The following is a 6,844-nucleotide window of genomic DNA, read 5'->3' on the forward strand; positions in this document are numbered from 1 at the left end:
GATATTAAAGTGTGCCAACGTTATTTGGGAATAATATATTTGAGTATTAAAGGAGTCCTATGGGATAGAGACACACATTTTGAATTGATTATGTATGTTTAAGGTGTGTTGGAACATACTAAGGAGTTTTGTGTATGGCAAAAACTTGTGTGGAACAAGTTTGGTACATTAAGGGGAAATGATGTTTTAATTGGCACAAGAGCCGACTTCAAATGAATATTACTTCCTAAATATAATGACGTAGGTGGTGATCGGCCTATTAAATTAACGCCCTTTGAGTCTAGTTTCTAACTCATCAAACCGTTCATCATTTGGATGTTTCAACTGAACGTTATGGCCATTTTACTGGACCTATGTCATATGCACACCCAGATGCGCGGCCGCGCATATTTGGGAGTTTCTGCCTTATGTGCACGGCCAGAAGCGCGGCTACTTGCCCAGGTACGCGGTCGCGCACGTAGGAGCTCATTAAGTAACCCTAAGGATGGGTAGAGATAGGGGTTAAGTCATTTATTGAGCTAAAACCTGATATTTTAGAGAGAAGTGAGAGTGTTCTAGAGAGAGGAAGTAGATGAAGTGTTTTGTTAATCAAGATCTTGTTCAAGCCTTGAAATCCAACAAGGAAATCTCACAAGATCTTCACTTTCGAGTTTGGGGTAAAAGATGGGTGATTGGGAGTATGATTCTTGGGTGTAAGAGTATTAATTATACATGCTTGAGGAGTGAAGGAAATCTTGTAGAAGAACCTTGTAGCCAAATATGCACACCTAATGTTTGATAAAATGATCAAATGAGCTGAAACCATGAATATCTTCCTAATTTGTGTTCAATTTTGTTATGTCTCAAAATAGATTGGGATTTTTACATGTCACGCCACGAAACTAGGGAGCGCGATCGGCGCTCAACCGAGTAAACCCGGACGAGCAAGCCTATTAGATTTCCTTCTACCCAGACTCATCCATTAATAAATAGGATACATATTTTCGTTAATCAGACAATAAGATGATCATGCCTAAATTACCAATTTCTTACCATAAATTACTTCATTTTAATTTTTCAAAACACACACACACCTTCATGGTTCAAAGTGAAAAGGTGATTTAATCACAACACATCATATTTATCATTCCCAACACCCATATACAACCCACGCTTGGTCTGCAATGCCTCTAACAGTGCGCTGGGGAGTTGAAGGAAAATGTTGGGCAGAAGTAGGCATTTATGCGACCGCAGAACCACTCTACGGACCGCAGAATGGTCGCAGAGTGGGGCAGTTTTCTGGGTCATCTTGATGTCATTTTTGCAGCCCATTATGAGACCGCATAACCATTTCGGGGGTCGCACTCTTGTCTCATATCCAGCTTTGAGATTTTTTTTGAGCGAGGTTCTGCGGTGCATTATGCGACTGTAGAATCAGTCTGTGGTGCATTATGCGACCGTAGAACAGGTCTGCGGACCGCATAGTTACCGCATACCCGGTCTGTTCCTTTCTAGTTTTGGCACCCAAATTATTCGGCTGATATGCGAACCGCATAACCATTCTGCAGTCGCATATGCGACCGCATAACCTGTTCCGAGGCTTCATTTTTTGGGTTTTTAAACCCGACCATTCTTCATTAAAACATAGGCCATAGCTCATTTTGAGCACATTTATGATATTTTAGAGTGAGAAAGAGGGAGTTCTTAGAGTCGGGGAGCAACCTTCAACCTATTATCCAACAATTCTTACTCAATCATTGAGGATTAACAAAGGAAGTCTTCACCCTAAAGGTTAGAATCTATGTCCTAGCTCTCAATTTCGAAAATTTACAAAAATAGGATAATTAGAGAGACAATTATTGGGTGTGGGGGTTGTTGTCTTGCATGCATGTATCCTTGAAATATGTGGGAAGGCTGTGAGCTAAAAACGGTAGAGAATGGGTTGGGGAATGACAGAATCTTCCACAAAAAGGGCCTTAAACATTGATGCACACTTAGTGTTTGATAATATGCTCAAATGAGATAAAAGTATGATCATCTTCCTAATTTTGGTCCAACTTGTTATAAAATAGATTGAAGTTTCTAAGAATTCTGGATCATTTTAGAGTTTGAGAAGATCAATTGAGGTATGTTGGCTAAACCCCATTCTTCATAGAATCGAATCCCACGGTGTTCATGTAATTGGAGTAAGTCCTTGATCTTTATTGAATTGGCTATTCCTAATATGGTTGTGTTGAAGGCTGTATGTTCAATATTTATTCTAAATGCTTCATCATGTCATATTGACATTTGAGGATGTGTTGAAAATATAGAATATGTGTTAGAAATGTTAATACTTCATGTCAAGATCGAAATAAAGGTTGTTATGCAAAATTGTATGAAAAGCCTCTATATGCCTAAGATTCCCAAAGTGCTCATATGTGAATTTAATGTTTTGAATGGGAAGCCTTATTGTTGTTGATAATATTAATGATATTTGAATGTGGAAAAGGGAACTGGAACTATGAATACAGCCAAGTTCCAAGAATGACTTTGTAATCGTGATCACTAGTGCCAATGAATTGAAAAGATATGAAATAAGTATGATGTGAGATAATTGACTGAAAAAGGTAACGTCTTGGGTGAGACGGCCTAGCCGATCGGGCCATGATCGGATGCCATGCCGCACACATGGTGGTACTGTGTTGGAAATTATGATGAAATTGTGGTTATGGTTGATGTCTCAAGTGAGACAACCTAGCTAATCGGGTCGTGATCGGACTCCGTGTAAGAATATGGTGGCATTGTGAATTATGGTTTATCGGCTCTAAAGATCACCCAACCTAATAACATGGAAATTGACTTGAAAACTTATGTGATCTTTATTATTATTCATTCTATTGAGATGTTGTTCAGCTTTATATACTAGTGCTATTTGATAGTACTAACATCCCTTTTGCCGGAGGTGCTGCATCTTTAAATGGATACATAGCCGGCAGTGTCGATCAGCAATACGGGCACATCCTCTTCCCAACAGACTTGGTGAGCCCCACTTCATCCCGGGGTCACGTACTATATGTTTTGCTCAGATATTATCTCGTCTCAAGGTATAGACGGGGCCTTGTCGCCGATACTATCATAGACTCTTTTGTATCTTTTAGAGGCTCCGTAGATACTATGTGGGTTGTACATGGGTGCTAGAAAAGTCAAACAAGTTATTTTGTGTATTTTGAGACTTAATAGTGTAGTAACTAATGAAACGATTTGATGTTGTATGTATGAATTTCCTACTGTTAAATTAATGAAATAGTGTCTTCTCTTGATCATGGGTGAGTTGGGGTAGAAAGTATCTAACAAGCTTGCTCGACCGGGTTCACTCAGTTGAGCGCCGGTCATGCTTCTCAGGGTTGTGGCGTGACAAACTTGGTATCAGAGCCTAAGGTTTTAAAGTTTCCTAGAATGTTTTGGAGCCGTGTCTAGTAGAGTCCTTCTTATCGGTGTGTTATCGACAACATCTATAAGTCAGGGGCTACTTGGACATTTAGGAAAAAAAACCCTTCTTTGATTTTTTGGATCGTGCGATGAAACTGATTGTGAAACTGTTCCTCCTCTAACTCGTGCATTACTTTAACTTTCAGTACATGGCACCTAAGAAGAGAGCAAGAGCTGGCCAAGGAGCCAATGCCGCCTTAGGAGTGCCAGTTGACCCTTTACTTGGTGAGGCGGGTGAATACCCGAGGGGTGAGGATAATCCCCCGACTGCTACACTGCCTGATTCCACTACACCTGACCAGGCCATACCAGTTCCTGCACCTAATGAGGGTGCAACGGTTCCTCCAACTGATATTCCGGTTCCACCACCAGCTCCATCTTCCGATTCTGGTGTTTATGATATTGATCTTAGGGAAGCTATCCAGATGTTGACACAGATTATGGCTTCTCAAGCCCATATATCAAGTGTTGCTCCCACTTCTTCTAGCCAACAATGGGATTCTAGTGGTTCCAGGGTGAACAAATTTCTTCAGTTGGATCCTCCGGTGTTCACAGGTGCTAATCACGAGGAGGACACATATGAATTCATTGATGAGATGCATAAGACTCTGCGAGTTATGCGCGCTACTGAGACGGAGGGAGTGGAGTTGGCCGCCTACTTCCTGAAAGGGGTGGCCTATTCTTGGTTTGACCTGTGGGAGGACTCTCGGGAGAGGGGAGCCCTCCAACGAGGTGGAGTGAGTTTGCTGACACTTTTATGGGCCATTTCTTGCTGGCCGAATCTAGGGCAGCTCGTGCCGCAGAGTTTGAGAACCTTAAGCAAGGAAGTAAGAGTGTGTGAGAGTATCACATAAAGTTCGCGCGTGTGTCTAAATATGCAATTCTCATGTTGCCTACTATGGAGGCTATAATGTACTGGTTTGTGCAGGGCCTTAGCCCCTAGGTTATCAATGAGGCCGCTACAGCTGCCTTGAATTGCGATATGAACTATGGGAAGATGGTAGCATTTTCTCAAGCTACAGAGAACCGTAAGTTGAAGAACAGAATGGAGCGAGACGGAACCAGCAAGGCCCGGTCCGCGAGCAACTTTGAAGAGTCATTTGGTGGAGGAAGGTCAGCTTTTAGGGGAGGTTCATCAGGGCCATCCTAGCCTGTTGCTCAGTCTTCAGCCAGTGCACCGCCATCAGGACCCAGTTAGCAGCAGGGGAGTCATTTAAGGCCCAATCAAGGTAGTAGGGGACCCCACCAGTAGGGCCGATTAGGAGGGAGATTCTGGCAGCAGCGGAAGCCCCCATGCCCCGGGTATGGGAAGATGCACCTGAGGATATGCTACATGGACCTACCTATATGTTTTGGGTGCGTATTGGGGGGTCATATCAGAGGGAGTGCCGATCATCCCGCCAGGGTACGGGCAGGGGCACAACACAACCATCCAGTTCCACAGCTGCTACATCTTCAGCAACCCCTCCAGCTCGAGGCACTCCAGCACCAGCAGGCCGTGGTGCAGCTAGGGGTGGTGCACAGAGTTCAGGAGGACCCAGCCATTTCTATGCTATGAGTGGTCGCCAGAGTGCAGAGGCTTCTCCAGATGTTCTCACAGGTATACTGACTGTCCAATCTCATGATTTATATGCTCTTATTGATCCCAGTTCCACCTTCTCTGTATCTACTCCGGTTGGCGAGTCTATTGTGGCCGCACGGGTTTATAGGGTCTATGTTGTCATGGTGCGTGGAGGGACACCGTGGTCGATCTCATTGAATTGAGGATGGTTGATTTTGATGTAATTATGTGAATGGATTAGCTTTATTCATGTTTGGCCAATCTCGATTGCTGAACTAGGACTGTGAGGTATAAATTTCCAAATGAGCCATTTGTTGAATGGAAGGAGGATAATGTGATGCCAAAAGGTAGGTTTATTTCATACCTTAAGGCCTAGAAGATTATTAATAAGGGGTGTTTCTATCATTTGGTCCGGTTTACGAACACTGATGCTGAGACGCCTCCACTCGAGTCTGTGCCAGTAATGAATGAATTTCTAGAGGTCTTTCCTGATGAGCTCCCTGGGATTCTACCAGACTGGGAGATTGATTTTGGGATTGATGTGATGCCAGGCACGCAACCTATATCTATTCCACCCTACATGATGGCACCAGCAGAATTGAAGTAACTAAAGGAGAAATTGAAGGATTTGTAAGAAAAAGGTTTCGTCCGACCGAGTGTGTCACCATGGGGCTCACCGGTCCTCTTTGTGAGGAAGAAAGATGGATCACTAAAGATGTGTATTGACTACCGCCAGCTCAATAAAGTCACAATCAAAAATAAGTACCTGTTACCAAGAATAGATGATTTGTTTGATCAGTTACAGGGTGCTAGATACTTCTCCAAAATTGATTTACGGGTACCACCAATTGAAGATCAAGGAGCAAGATATTCCAAAAATAGCTTTCAGGACCTGGTATGGGCACTTTGAATTTTTGGTAATGACGTTTGGGCTAACAAAAGCCCCAGCGGCTTTCATGGATCTTATGAATCAGGTTTTCAAGTCCATTCTCGATTCCTTTGTAATAGTATTCATTGACGATATTCTTGTGTATTACCGAGGTCGAGAGGACCATGTCGATCATCTCAAGGCAGTTTTGCAGACTCTTTATCAGCACCAACTGTACACGAAATTTTCAAAATATGAATTTTGGCTCGAGTCTGTCACATGCATGGGTCATGTTGTCTCCAGAGAAGGAATTAAGGTTGATCCTCAAAAGATTGCAGCGGTGAAGAATTGGCCAAGACCTATAACGCCAACCAAGATTCACAGTTTCTTGGTCTTAGCAGGGTATTACGGGAAGTTTGTGGAGGGGTTCTCCACTCTTGCATCTCCTTTGACTAAATTGACTCAGAAAGCGGTTAAGTTCCAATGGTCTGATACTTGTGAAAGGAGTTTCCATGAGTTGAAATCAATAATGACTACGGTGCCAGTATTGACCCAGCCAGAGGGTACAGATGAAATGAAGAGTGACTACACGGTGCAAGATACCTCTCAAAAATTGATTTACGGATACCACCAATTGAAGATCAGGGAGCAAGATATTCCAAAAATAGCTTTCATGACCCGGTATGGGCACTTTGAATTTCTAGTAATGTCTTTTGGGCTAACAATAGGCCAAACGGCTTTCACGAATCTTATGAATTTGGTTTTCAGGCCTTTTCTCGATTCCTTTATGATAGTATTCGTTGACGATATTCTTGTGTATTCACGAGGCCTAGAGAACCGTGACGATCATCTCAAGGCAGTTTTGCAGAGTCTTCATCAGCACCAGCTGTACGGGAAATTTTAAAAATGTGAATTTTGGCTCGAGTCTGTTACATTCATGGGTCATGTTGTCTCTAGAGAAGGAA

The sequence above is a fragment of the Nicotiana tabacum genome, unplaced genomic scaffold (assembly GCF_000715075.1).
Source record: "Nicotiana tabacum cultivar K326 unplaced genomic scaffold, ASM71507v2 Un00050, whole genome shotgun sequence".
NCBI classification, from domain to species: Eukaryota; Viridiplantae; Streptophyta; class Magnoliopsida; order Solanales; family Solanaceae; genus Nicotiana; species Nicotiana tabacum.